Source organism: Ranitomeya imitator, chromosome 7 (assembly GCF_032444005.1).
Source record: "Ranitomeya imitator isolate aRanImi1 chromosome 7, aRanImi1.pri, whole genome shotgun sequence".
Classification (NCBI taxonomy): domain Eukaryota; kingdom Metazoa; phylum Chordata; class Amphibia; order Anura; family Dendrobatidae; genus Ranitomeya; species Ranitomeya imitator.
This window is the reverse complement of record NC_091288.1, coordinates 153,114,020-153,128,935: the sequence shown is the minus strand read 5'-3', so window position 1 is coordinate 153,128,935 and position 14,916 is coordinate 153,114,020. Positions and strand designations below refer to the sequence as shown.

General features: G+C 40.8%; 1 protein-coding gene across 1 annotated transcript in view; it reads left to right on the top strand.

Moving 5' to 3' along the window:
- ARPC1B (actin related protein 2/3 complex subunit 1B) overlaps positions 1-14,916 on the top strand; it is a 102,028-nt gene that overhangs the window by 76,742 nt on the left and 10,370 nt on the right. The window lies entirely within an intron of this gene.

The window sequence follows — 14,916 nt, the reverse complement described above, 5'->3', positions numbered from 1 at the left end:
AGGTGTGGGTCAGTTGAGGTTGCTGACAGAAAGACTGGGTGATGAGAGGAAGATGCTTCATGACACCAAGCGCCCTCTTCTTCCTCACTTGACTTGACTGAAACTTTTTCTGGTGCTTTTTGACCCGGCAGTTCTTCTATAAGTGGTACTGGGCGTATTACAGATGGACTGTTTGTATCCTGTAAAGTCCACTTCTTTTTCTTTAAAATGGGGGCACCATGCAGAAATAGCAATCAGTAGTGTGATCAGTTGTCTCTCTCCAGATAATTGGGACCGCAAAAGGCACAGATTGCCTCTTCCCATGCAACCACTGGGTAAGATGTGATACACGTGTGTGGAGCCCAATTCATGTCCTGATCTTCTATTCTGTAGCCAAAATACAGGTTGTAAACTTTCCTTATAATGGTAGTCAAGTTTCACCTTTGTGACACAAAAGTGAGTTGTCTGCATATATAGCAAAAACTATCCGTTTTGCTAATGCAAGAACGAGGCATATCTGAAAAATCATAGAAACGTTAATATGCTAAGAAACTAAGCTAAAATATCCTAAAACTGTATACCTTACACAGAGAGTATTTATAAAAGTAGGTGATCCAGCTGTAATTAGGATTACATCACCAGAGCGGAGTTGGCAATTTTTGATTGGTCACCCTAAGATGATAGAATACTGAAGGCTCAATAGACTAAATAGACAATGTAATAGACCAGCTAATAATAATGCAATAACGATTATGAAATAATAAAGATGCAATTTTTCTATAAATCTGCATGAAAGGTGTCATAAGAAATTACAACCTCCTCTGGATCTTGAAAATTAGACCCAATCAGCAAATTTAAGAATCATAATCGTTTTCAGCACCAAAAATTAGTTACGGTCAACCGTTTTAGTTTCTGAACCAATTTGACTGTAAAACAGTGTTTTCTATCTATCTATCTTTCTATCGGTCTATCCCTCTACACATATATACAGTGGAATGTAAAAGTTTGGGCACCCCTTGTGAAAATTACTGTTATTGTGAACAGTTAAGTAAGTTGAAGATGAAATGATCTCTAAAAGGCCTAAAGTTAAAGTGACACATTTCCTTTGTATTTTAGGCAAAAAAGTATATATTTTCATCTTTTACGTTTTAAAAATTACGAAAAGGAAAGTGAGCCCATGCAAACGTTTGGGCACCCTTAGGGATTTGTATGCTCAGATAACTTTGACCAAGGTTTCAGACCTTATTTAGCCTGTTAAGGTTATGATTTGTTCCCTATCATCGTTAGGTAAGGCCAGGTGATACAAATTTCCCAGCTTTATAAAAAATCAGCCTCCTCTAACCTTGTTCCAAAAAAACCAGCAGCCATGGGTTCTTCTAAGCAGCTGCCTAGCACTCTGAAAATGGTCGGGGTCCATAAAGCAGGAGGAGACTATAAGAAGATGGCAAAACGTTTTCAAGTTGCCTTTTCCTCAGTTCTAAATGTAATTAAAAAATGTCAGTTAACAGGAACAGTGGAGGTCAAGATAAGTTTTGAAAGACCAAGCAAAATTTCAGTGAGAGTTGCTCGTAGGATTCCTAAAGAGGCAAATCAGAACCTGTGCTTGACTGCAAAAGACCTTCAGAAAGATTTAACAGACTCTGAAGTTGTGGTACATTGTTCTACTGTTCACAGACACCTGCACAAATATGGCCTTCATGGAAGAGTTGTCAGAAGAAAATCTCTCCAGCGTCCTCACCATAAAATTCAGCATCAAAAGTATGCAAAAGAACATCTAAACAAGTCTGACGCATTTTGAAAACAAGTCCTGTGGACCGATGAGGTTAAAATAGAACTCTTTGGCCACAACGATCAAAGGTATTTGTGGAGAAAAAAAGGGCACATTATTTCAGGAAAAGAACATTTCGCCAACAATTGAGGATGAGGGTGGATCAATCATGCTTTGGGGTTGTGTTGGGAGGATGGTGTCACAATTGGACTGGTGAGTAAACTGGGACCAGGGGCACCTTTCCTGGCCCTAGCACTAGGGGGCGCCCTGTTGTAAATTCCGCTCTTGGGCTCCCTCCGGTGGTTGTAAGTGGAATGGCTGCTCCTTGGATTTAGCAGTCTGCAGCTGCTTCCACTGATTGTCTTTCTGCTCGGCTATTTATGCCTGGCTCTTTCCTTCAGCCAGTGCCACTTGTCTATGGTTCCTGGTTGGATTCACATCTCTGCTTGGATTTCCCTGATATCCTGACCAGTTCAGCAAAGATAAGTCCTTGCTTTGCTCTTTTCTGTCCACATGTTGTGGACTTAATTGTTCTGTACATTCTATGTTTTTGTCCAGCTTGTCAGTATGGATTTATTCAGTTAAGCTGGAAGCTCTGGGAAGCAGATTTACCCTCCACACCTTTAGTCAGGTGTGGAGATTTTTGTAAACTCTGTGTGGATTTTTCTAGTTTTTTAATACTGACCACACAGTATTCCTGTTCTATCTATCTAGCTAAACTGGCCTCCTTTGCTACATCCTGGTTTCATTCTACGTATGTCATTTCCCTCTCCACTCACAGTCATTATTTGTGAGGGGCTGTCTATCCTTTGGGGATTTTCTCTGAGGCAAGATAGCTTTCCTGTTTCTATCTTTAGGGGTAGTTAGTTCTCCGGCTGTGACGAGGTGTCTAGGGAGTGATAGGAACATCCCACGGCTACTGCTAGTGTTGTGTTAAGCTTAGGAACTACGGTCAGTACAGGTACCACCTCCTTCAGAGCTCGTCCCATGTTGCTCCTAAACCACCAGTTCAAAACAGTACAAGTGGCCAAAAATAAATTAAATGCATCTCAAAAGAAGGAAAAAAAAATTCTGAGCCACTTTTTTTTTCTGCACTCTGTTTTGTCTTTTTTTCCCTCTTAATCTCTGGGTGATTCAGGATTTTGGCGCTGGCATGGATGTTCAGGGTTTGTTTTCTCGTGTGGATCAACTTGCTGCAAGAGTACAGAGTATCCAAGATTATGTTGTGCAGACTCCGGCTTTAGAGCCTAAAATTCCTACTCCGGATTTGTTTTTTGGGGACAGATCCAAGTTTTTGAACTTTAAAAATAACTGCAAATTGTTTTTTGCTTTGAAACCCCGTTCCTCTGGTAATCCCATTCAGCAGGTTAAAATTGTCATCTCTCTGCTGCGTGGTGACCCTCAGGACTGGGCATTCTCCCTTGAATCAGGGGATCCGGCATTGCTGAATGTAGACACATTTTTTCAAGCGCTCGGATTATTGTATGACGAACCTAATTCTGTGGATCATGCAGAAAAAACCCTGTTGGCCCTGTGTCAAGGTCAGGAAGCGGCAGAATTATACTGCCAGAAATTTAGAAAATGGTCTGTGCTCACTAAATGGAATGAGGATGCTCTGGCTGCAATTTTCAGAAAAGGTCTTTCTGAAGCCCTTAAAGATGTTATGGTGGGCTTCCCTACGCCTGCTGGTTTGAGCGAATCTATGTCTCTAGCCATTCAGATTGATCGGCATCTGCGCGAGCGCAAATCTGTGCACCATATGGCAGTGTCCTCTGAGCAAAGTCCTGAGCCTATGCAATGTGATAGGATTTTGACTAGAGCAGAACGGCAGGAATTCAGACGTCAGAATAGGCTGTGTTTTTACTGTGGTGATTCTGCTCATGTTATTTCTGATTGCCCTAAGCGTACTAAGAGGGTCGCTAGGTCTGTTACCATCAGTACTGTACATGGAAACAGGAACACATGGGCTACTTGCACAGTGAACAAGTCTGTAAGAACATGTTCACACACCACCAAGAAACCTGAAGACACAAAAGAGAATGGTAAAACCAAAAACACTCAGTTTGAAAAAATGTTTGCAGTAATCCGCAAGTGCTAGTAAAAGATGTAAATAACAGGGTATTTGGTTGATACGTTTTTTGCAAAAAATGTATACTAAGCTGCTCTACCAATCTTCACGGTATACCCATATCAGAGCAGTCCTAACTAATGTATGCAATCCCTATCTGATGTATTTAAAAACCTGATCATCTGTATATTACCTGTGTGAACAGGGTTCAGAGAGGAAAAATCCATGTGTGCATACAGGACAGAACAGCTTTTGTGCAGCTAGCCCAAGAGGAGTGGTGGAACTCCCCAGTCTTGTAGACACAAGAGAACAATCATGGAAACAGGAACACATGGGCTACTTGCACAGTGAACAAGTCTGTAAGAACATGTTCACACACCACCAAGAAACCTGAAGACACAAAAGAGAATGGTAAAACCAAAAACACTCAGTTTGAAAAAATGTTTGCAGTAATCCGCAAGTGCTAGTAAAAGATGTAAATAACAGGGTATTTGGTTGATACGTTTTTTGCAAAAAATGTATACTAAGCTGCTCTACCAATCTTCACGGTATACCCATATCAGAGCAGTCCTAACTAATGTATGCAATCCCTATCTGATGTATTTAAAAACCTGATCATCTGTATATTACCTGTGTGAACAGGGTTCAGAGAGGAAAAATCCATGTGTGCATACAGGACAGAACAGCTTTTGTGCAGCTAGCCCAAGAGGAGTGGTGGAACTCCCCAGTCTTGTAGACACAAGAGAACAATCATGGAAACAGGAACACATGGGCTACTTGCACAGTGAACAAGTCTGTAAGAACATGTTCACACACCACCAAGAAACCTGAAGACACAAAAGAGAATGGTAAAACCAAAAACACTCAGTTTGAAAAAATGTTTGCAGTAATCCGCAAGTGCTAGTAAAAGATGTAAATAACAGGGTATTTGGTTGATACGTTTTTTGCAAAAAATGTATACTAAGCTGCTCTACCAATCTTCACGGTATACCCATATCAGAGCAGTCCTAACTAATGTATGCAATCCCTATCTGATGTATTTAAAAACCTGATCATCTGTATATTACCTGTGTGAACAGGGTTCAGAGAGGAAAAATCCATGTGTGCATACAGGACAGAACAGCTTTTGTGCAGCTAGCCCAAGAGGAGTGGTGGAACTCCCCAGTCTTGTAGACACAAGAGAACAATCATGGAAACAGGAACACATGGGCTACTTGCACAGTGAACAAGTCTGTAAGAACATGTTCACACACCACCAAGAAACCTGAAGACACAAAAGAGAATGGTAAAACCAAAAACACTCAGTTTGAAAAAATGTTTGCAGTAATCCGCAAGTGCTAGTAAAAGATGTAAATAACAGGGTATTTGGTTGATACGTTTTTTGCAAAAAATGTATACTAAGCTGCTCTACCAATCTTCACGGTATACCCATATCAGAGCAGTCCTAACTAATGTATGCAATCCCTATCTGATGTATTTAAAAACCTGATCATCTGTATATTACCTGTGTGAACAGGGTTCAGAGAGGAAAAATCCATGTGTGCATACAGGACAGAACAGCTTTTGTGCAGCTAGCCCAAGAGGAGTGGTGGAACTCCCCAGTCTTGTAGACACAAGAGAACAATCATGGAAACAGGAACACATGGGCTACTTGCACAGTGAACAAGTCTGTAAGAACATGTTCACACACCACCAAGAAACCTGAAGACACAAAAGAGAATGGTAAAACCAAAAACACTCAGTTTGAAAAAATGTTTGCAGTAATCCGCAAGTGCTAGTAAAAGATGTAAATAACAGGGTATTTGGTTGATACGTTTTTTGCAAAAAATGTATACTAAGCTGCTCTACCAATCTTCACGGTATACCCATATCAGAGCAGTCCTAACTAATGTATGCAATCCCTATCTGATGTATTTAAAAACCTGATCATCTGTATATTACCTGTGTGAACAGGGTTCAGAGAGGAAAAATCCATGTGTGCATACAGGACAGAACAGCTTTTGTGCAGCTAGCCCAAGAGGAGTGGTGGAACTCCCCAGTCTTGTAGACACAAGAGAACAATCATGGAAACAGGAACACATGGGCTACTTGCACAGTGAACAAGTCTGTAAGAACATGTTCACACACCACCAAGAAACCTGAAGACACAAAAGAGAATGGTAAAACCAAAAACACTCAGTTTGAAAAAATGTTTGCAGTAATCCGCAAGTGCTAGTAAAAGATGTAAATAACAGGGTATTTGGTTGATACGTTTTTTGCAAAAAATGTATACTAAGATGCTCTACCAATCTTCACGGTATACCCATATCAGAGCAGTCCTAACTAATGTATGCAATCCCTATCTGATGTATTTAAAAACCTGATCATCTGTATATTACCTGTGTGAACAGGGTTCAGAGAGGAAAAATCCATGTGTGCATACAGGACAGAACAGCTTTTGTGCAGCTAGCCCAAGAGGAGTGGTGGAACTCCCCAGTCTTGTAGACACAAGAGAACAATCATGGAAACAGGAACACATGGGCTACTTGCACAGTGAACAAGTCTGTAAGAACATGTTCACACACCACCAAGAAACCTGGAGACACAAAAGAGAATGGTAAAACCAAAAACACTCAGTTTGAAAAAATGTTTGCAGTAATCCGCAAGTGCTAGTAAAAGATGTAAATAACAGGGTATTTGGTTGATACGTTTTTTGCAAAAAATGTATACTAAGCTGCTCTACCAATCTTCACGGTATACCCATATCAGAGCAGTCCTAACTAATGTATGCAATCCCTATCTGATGTATTTAAAAACCTGATCATCTGTATATTACCTGTGTGAACAGGGTTCAGAGAGGAAAAATCCATGTGTGCATACAGGACAGAACAGCTTTTGTGCAGCTAGCCCAAGAGGAGTGGTGGAACTCCCCAGTCTTGTAGACACAAGAGAACAATCATGGAAACAGGAACACATGGGCTACTTGCACAGTGAACAAGTCTGTAAGAACATGTTCACACACCACCAAGAAACCTGAAGACACAAAAGAGAATGGTAAAACCAAAAACACTCAGTTTGAAAAAATGTTTGCAGTAATCCGCAAGTGCTAGTAAAAGATGTAAATAACAGGGTATTTGGTTGATACGTTTTTTGCAAAAAATGTATACTAAGCTGCTCTACCAATCTTCACGGTATACCCATATCAGAGCAGTCCTAACTAATGTATGCAATCCCTATCTGATGTATTTAAAAACCTGATCATCTGTATATTACCTGTGTGAACAGGGTTCAGAGAGGAAAAATCCATGTGTGCATACAGGACAGAACAGCTTTTGTGCAGCTAGCCCAAGAGGAGTGGTGGAACTCCCCAGTCTTGTAGACACAAGAGAACAATCATGGAAACAGGAACACATGGGCTACTTGCACAGTGAACAAGTCTGTAAGAACATGTTCACACACCACCAAGAAACCTGAAGACACAAAAGAGAATGGTAAAACCAAAAACACTCAGTTTGAAAAAATGTTTGCAGTAATCCGCAAGTGCTAGTAAAAGATGTAAATAACAGGGTATTTGGTTGATACGTTTTTTGCAAAAAATGTATACTAAGCTGCTCTACCAATCTTCACGGTATACCCATATCAGAGCAGTCCTAACTAATGTATGCAATCCCTATCTGATGTATTTAAAAACCTGATCATCTGTATATTACCTGTGTGAACAGGGTTCAGAGAGGAAAAATCCATGTGTGCATACAGGACAGAACAGCTTTTGTGCAGCTAGCCCAAGAGGAGTGGTGGAACTCCCCAGTCTTGTAGACACAAGAGAACAATCATGGAAACAGGAACACATGGGCTACTTGCACAGTGAACAAGTCTGTAAGAACATGTTCACACACCACCAAGAAACCTGAAGACACAAAAGAGAATGGTAAAACCAAAAACACTCAGTTTGAAAAAATGTTTGCAGTAATCCGCAAGTGCTAGTAAAAGATGTAAATAACAGGGTATTTGGTTGATACGTTTTTTGCAAAAAATGTATACTAAGCTGCTCTACCAATCTTCACGGTATACCCATATCAGAGCAGTCCTAACTAATGTATGCAATCCCTATCTGATGTATTTAAAAACCTGATCATCTGTATATTACCTGTGTGAACAGGGTTCAGAGAGGAAAAATCCATGTGTGCATACAGGACAGAACAGCTTTTGTGCAGCTAGCCCAAGAGGAGTGGTGGAACTCCCCAGTCTTGTAGACACAAGAGAACAATCATGGAAACAGGAACACATGGGCTACTTGCACAGTGAACAGGTCTGTAAGAACATGTTCACACACCACCAAGAAACCTGAAGACACAAAAGAGAATGGTAAAACCAAAAACACTCAGTTTGAAAAAATGTTTGCAGTAATCCGCAAGTGCTAGTAAAAGATGTAAATAACAGGGTATTTGGTTGATACGTTTTTTGCAAAAAATGTATACTAAGCTGCTCTACCAATCTTCACGGTATACCCATATCAGAGCAGTCCTAACTAATGTATGCAATCCCTATCTGATGTATTTAAAAACCTGATCATCTGTATATTACCTGTGTGAACAGGGTTCAGAGAGGAAAAATCCATGTGTGCATACAGGACAGAACAGCTTTTGTGCAGCTAGCCCAAGAGGAGTGGTGGAACTCCCCAGTCTTGTAGACACAAGAGAACAATCATGGAAACAGGAACACATGGGCTACTTGCACAGTGAACAAGTCTGTAAGAACATGTTCACACACCACCAAGAAACCTGAAGACACAAAAGAGAATGGTAAAACCAAAAACACTCAGTTTGAAAAAATGTTTGCAGTAATCCGCAAGTGCTAGTAAAAGATGTAAATAACAGGGTATTTGGTTGATACGTTTTTTGCAAAAAATGTATACTAAGCTGCTCTACCAATCTTCACGGTATACCCATATCAGAGCAGTCCTAACTAATGTATGCAATCCCTATCTGATGTATTTAAAAACCTGATCATCTGTATATTACCTGTGTGAACAGGGTTCAGAGAGGAAAAATCCATGTGTGCATACAGGACAGAACAGCTTTTGTGCAGCTAGCCCAAGAGGAGTGGTGGAACTCCCCAGTCTTGTAGACACAAGAGAACAATCATGGAAACAGGAACACATGGGCTACTTGCACAGTGAACAAGTCTGTAAGAACATGTTCACACACCACCAAGAAACCTGAAGACACAAAAGAGAATGGTAAAACCAAAAACACTCAGTTTGAAAAAATGTTTGCAGTAATCCGCAAGTGCTAGTAAAAGATGTAAATAACAGGGTATTTGGTTGATACGTTTTTTGCAAAAAATGTATACTAAGCTGCTCTACCAATCTTCACGGTATACCCATATCAGAGCAGTCCTAACTAATGTATGCAATCCCTATCTGATGTATTTAAAAACCTGATCATCTGTATATTACCTGTGTGAACAGGGTTCAGAGAGGAAAAATCCATGTGTGCATACAGGACAGAACAGCTTTTGTGCAGCTAGCCCAAGAGGAGTGGTGGAACTCCCCAGTCTTGTAGACACAAGAGAACAATCATGGAAACAGGAACACATGGGCTACTTGCACAGTGAACAAGTCTGTAAGAACATGTTCACACACCACCAAGAAACCTGAAGACACAAAAGAGAATGGTAAAACCAAAAACACTCAGTTTGAAAAAATGTTTGCAGTAATCCGCAAGTGCTAGTAAAAGATGTAAATAACAGGGTATTTGGTTGATACGTTTTTTGCAAAAAATGTATACTAAGCTGCTCTACCAATCTTCACGGTATACCCATATCAGAGCAGTCCTAACTAATGTATGCAATCCCTATCTGATGTATTTAAAAACCTGATCATCTGTATATTACCTGTGTGAACAGGGTTCAGAGAGGAAAAATCCATGTGTGCATACAGGACAGAACAGCTTTTGTGCAGCTAGCCCAAGAGGAGTGGTGGAACTCCCCAGTCTTGTAGACACAAGAGAACAATCATGGAAACAGGAACACATGGGCTACTTGCACAGTGAACAAGTCTGTAAGAACATGTTCACACACCACCAAGAAACCTGAAGACACAAAAGAGAATGGTAAAACCAAAAACACTCAGTTTGAAAAAATGTTTGCAGTAATCCGCAAGTGCTAGTAAAAGATGTAAATAACAGGGTATTTGGTTGATACGTTTTTTGCAAAAAATGTATACTAAGCTGCTCTACCAATCTTCACGGTATACCCATATCAGAGCAGTCCTAACTAATGTATGCAATCCCTATCTGATGTATTTAAAAACCTGATCATCTGTATATTACCTGTGTGAACAGGGTTCAGAGAGGAAAAATCCATGTGTGCATACAGGACAGAACAGCTTTTGTGCAGCTAGCCCAAGAGGAGTGGTGGAACTCCCCAGTCTTGTAGACACAAGAGAACAATCATGGAAACAGGAACACATGGGCTACTTGCACAGTGAACAAGTCTGTAAGAACATGTTCACACACCACCAAGAAACCTGAAGACACAAAAGAGAATGGTAAAACCAAAAACACTCAGTTTGAAAAAATGTTTGCAGTAATCCGCAAGTGCTAGTAAAAGATGTAAATAACAGGGTATTTGGTTGATACGTTTTTTGCAAAAAATGTATACTAAGCTGCTCTACCAATCTTCACGGTATACCCATATCAGAGCAGTCCTAACTAATGTATGCAATCCCTATCTGATGTATTTAAAAACCTGATCATCTGTATATTACCTGTGTGAACAGGGTTCAGAGAGGAAAAATCCATGTGTGCATACAGGACAGAACAGCTTTTGTGCAGCTAGCCCAAGAGGAGTGGTGGAACTCCCCAGTCTTGTAGACACAAGAGAACAATCATGGAAACAGGAACACATGGGCTACTTGCACAGTGAACAAGTCTGTAAGAACATGTTCACACACCACCAAGAAACCTGAAGACACAAAAGAGAATGGTAAAACCAAAAACACTCAGTTTGAAAAAATGTTTGCAGTAATCCGCAAGTGCTAGTAAAAGATGTAAATAACAGGGTATTTGGTTGATACGTTTTTTGCAAAAAATGTATACTAAGCTGCTCTACCAATCTTCACGGTATACCCATATCAGAGCAGTCCTAACTAATGTATGCAATCCCTATCTGATGTATTTAAAAACCTGATCATCTGTATATTACCTGTGTGAACAGGGTTCAGAGAGGAAAAATCCATGTGTGCATACAGGACAGAACAGCTTTTGTGCAGCTAGCCCAAGAGGAGTGGTGGAACTCCCCAGTCTTGTAGACACAAGAGAACAATCATGGAAACAGGAACACATGGGCTACTTGCACAGTGAACAAGTCTGTAAGAACATGTTCACACACCACCAAGAAACCTGAAGACACAGGTTCTGTCCTGTATGCACACATGGATTTTTCCTCTCTGAACCCTGTTCACACAGGTAATATACAGATGATCAGGTTTTTAAATACATCAGATAGGGATTGCATACATTAGTTAGGACTGCTCTGATATGGGTATACCGTGAAGATTGGTAGAGCAGCTTAGTATACATTTTTTGCAAAAAACGTATCAACCAAATACCCTGTTATTTACATCTTTTACTAGCACTTGCGGATTACTGCAAACATTTTTTCAAACTGAGTGTTTTTGGTTTTACCATTCTCTTTTGTGTCTTCAGGTTTCTTGGTGGTGTGTGAACATGTTCTTACAGACTTGTTCACTGTGCAAGTAGCCCATGTGTTCCTGTTTCCATGATTGTTCTCTTGTGTCTACAAGACTGGGGAGTTCCACCACTCCTCTTGGGCTAGCTGCACAAAAGCTGTTCTGTCCTGTATGCACACATGGATTTTTCCTCTCTGAACCCTGTTCACACAGGTAATATACAGATGATCAGGTTTTTAAATACATCAGATAGGGATTGCATACATTAGTTAGGACTGCTCTGATATGGGTATACCGTGAAGATTGGTAGAGCAGCTTAGTATACATTTTTTGCAAAAAACGTATCAACCAAATACCCTGTTATTTACATCTTTTACTAGCACTTGCGGATTACTGCAAACATTTTTTCAAACTGAGTGTTTTTGGTTTTACCATTCTCTTTTGTGTCTTCAGGTTTCTTGGTGGTGTGTGAACATGTTCTTACAGACTTGTTCACTGTGCAAGTAGCCCATGTGTTCCTGTTTCCATGATTGTTCTCTTGTGTCTACAAGACTGGGGAGTTCCACCACTCCTCTTGGGCTAGCTGCACAAAAGCTGTTCTGTCCTGTATGCACACATGGATTTTTCCTCTCTGAACCCTGTTCACACAGGTAATATACAGATGATCAGGTTTTTAAATACATCAGATAGGGATTGCATACATTAGTTAGGACTGCTCTGATATGGGTATACCGTGAAGATTGGTAGAGCAGCTTAGTATACATTTTTTGCAAAAAACGTATCAACCAAATACCCTGTTATTTACATCTTTTACTAGCACTTGCGGATTACTGCAAACATTTTTTCAAACTGAGTGTTTTTGGTTTTACCATTCTCTTTTGTGTCTTCAGGTTTCTTGGTGGTGTGTGAACATGTTCTTACAGACTTGTTCACTGTGCAAGTAGCCCATGTGTTCCTGTTTCCATGATTGTTCTCTTGTGTCTACAAGACTGGGGAGTTCCACCACTCCTCTTGGGCTAGCTGCACAAAAGCTGTTCTGTCCTGTATGCACACATGGATTTTTCCTCTCTGAACCCTGTTCACACAGGTAATATACAGATGATCAGGTTTTTAAATACATCAGATAGGGATTGCATACATTAGTTAGGACTGCTCTGATATGGGTATACCGTGAAGATTGGTAGAGCAGCTTAGTATACATTTTTTGCAAAAAACGTATCAACCAAATACCCTGTTATTTACATCTTTTACTAGCACTTGCGGATTACTGCAAACATTTTTTCAAACTGAGTGTTTTTGGTTTTACCATTCTCTTTTGTGTCTTCAGGTTTCTTGGTGGTGTGTGAACATGTTCTTACAGACTTGTTCACTGTGCAAGTAGCCCATGTGTTCCTGTTTCCATGATTGTTCTCTTGTGTCTACAAGACTGGGGAGTTCCACCACTCCTCTTGGGCTAGCTGCACAAAAGCTGTTCTGTCCTGTATGCACACATGGATTTTTCCTCTCTGAACCCTGTTCACACAGGTAATATACAGATGATCAGGTTTTTAAATACATCAGATAGGGATTGCATACATTAGTTAGGACTGCTCTGATATGGGTATACCGTGAAGATTGGTAGAGCAGCTTAGTATACATTTTTTGCAAAAAACGTATCAACCAAATACCCTGTTATTTACATCTTTTACTAGCACTTGCGGATTACTGCAAACATTTTTTCAAACTGAGTGTTTTTGGTTTTACCATTCTCTTTTGTGTCTTCACACATCAGTACTGTACAGCCTAAATTTCTCTTATCTGTGACCCTGATTTGCTCATTATCGTCCTTTTCTGTCATGGCATTTGTGGATTCAGGCGCTGCCCTGAACTTAATGGACTTGGAATTTGCCAGGCGCTGTGGTTTTTCCTTGCAGCCTTTGCAGAGCCCTATTCCTTTGAGGGGCATTGATGCTACACCATTGGCCAAGGATAAACCTCAGTGCTGGACGCAGCTGACCATGTACATGGCTCCTGCACATCAGGAAGATTGCCGTTTTCTGGTGTTGCATAACCTGCATGATGTTGTTGTACTGGGTTTTCCATGGTTACAGGAACATAATCCGGTGCTGGATTGGAAAACTATGTCTGTGACTAGTTGGGGTTGTCAAGGGGTACATAGTGACGTTCCTTTGATGTCAATTTCCTCTTTCCCCTCTTCTGAGGTCCCTGAGTTTTTGTTGGATTTCCAGGATGTATTTGATGAGCCCAAGTCCAGTTCCCTTCCTCCACATAGGGACTGTGATTGTGCTATTAACTTGATTCCTAGCTGCAAGTTCCCTAAGGGCCGACTTTTCAACCTGTCTGTGCCAGAACATGCCGCCATGCGGAGCTATATTAAGGAGTCTTTGGAGAAGGGGCATATTCGGCCGTCTTCGTCACCATTGGGAGCGGGTTTCTTTTTTGTTGCAAAGAAGGATGGCTCCTTGAGACCCTGTATAGATTATCGTCTTCTTAATAAGATCATGGTCAAATTCCAATACCCCTTGCCTTTGCTTTCTGATTTGTTTGCTCGGATTAAGGGGGCTAGTTGGTTTACTAAGATTGACCTTCGAGGGGCATATAATCTTGTTCGTATTAAACAGGGTGACGAATGGAAAACTACATTTAATACGCCTGAAGGCCATTTTGAATATCTTGTGATGCCTTTCGGGCTTTCTAATGCTCCTTCTGTATTTCAGTCCTTCATGCATGATATTTTCCGCAATAACCTTGACAAATTCTTGATTGTGAATTTGGATGATATTTTGATTTTTTCCGATGATTGGGAGTCTCATGTGAAGCAGGTCAGGATGGTATTCAAGATCCTTCGTGATAATGCTTTATTTGTGAAGGGGTCTAAGTGCATATTCAGAGTTCAGAAGGTCTCTTTTTTGGGTTTTATTTTTTCTCCCTCGTCTATGGAAATGGATCCTGTTAAGGTCCAAGCCATTCATGACTGGATTCAACCCACATCTGTGAAGAGCCTTCAGAAATTTTTGGGCTTTGCTAATTTCTATCGCCGTTTCATTGCCAACTTTTCCAGTGTGGTTAAGCCCCTTACTGATTTGACGAAGAAAGGCGCTGATGTGACGAATTGGTCCTCTGCGGCTGTTGAGGCCTTTCAGGAGCTTAAACGCCGATTTACTTCTGCCCCTGTATTGCGTCAGCCGGATGTTTCTCTTCCTTTTCAGGTTGAGGTTGACGCTTCTGAGATTGGGGCAGGGGCCGTTTTGTCTCAGAGGAATTCTGATGGTTCTTTGATGAAACCGTGTGCTTTTTTTCCAGAAAGTTTTCGCCTGCGGAGCGCAATTATGACGTCGGCAATCGTGAGTTGTTGGCTATGAAGTGGGCATTTGAGGAGTGGCGACATTGGCTTGAGGGAGCCAAGCACCGCGTTGTGGTCTTGACTGA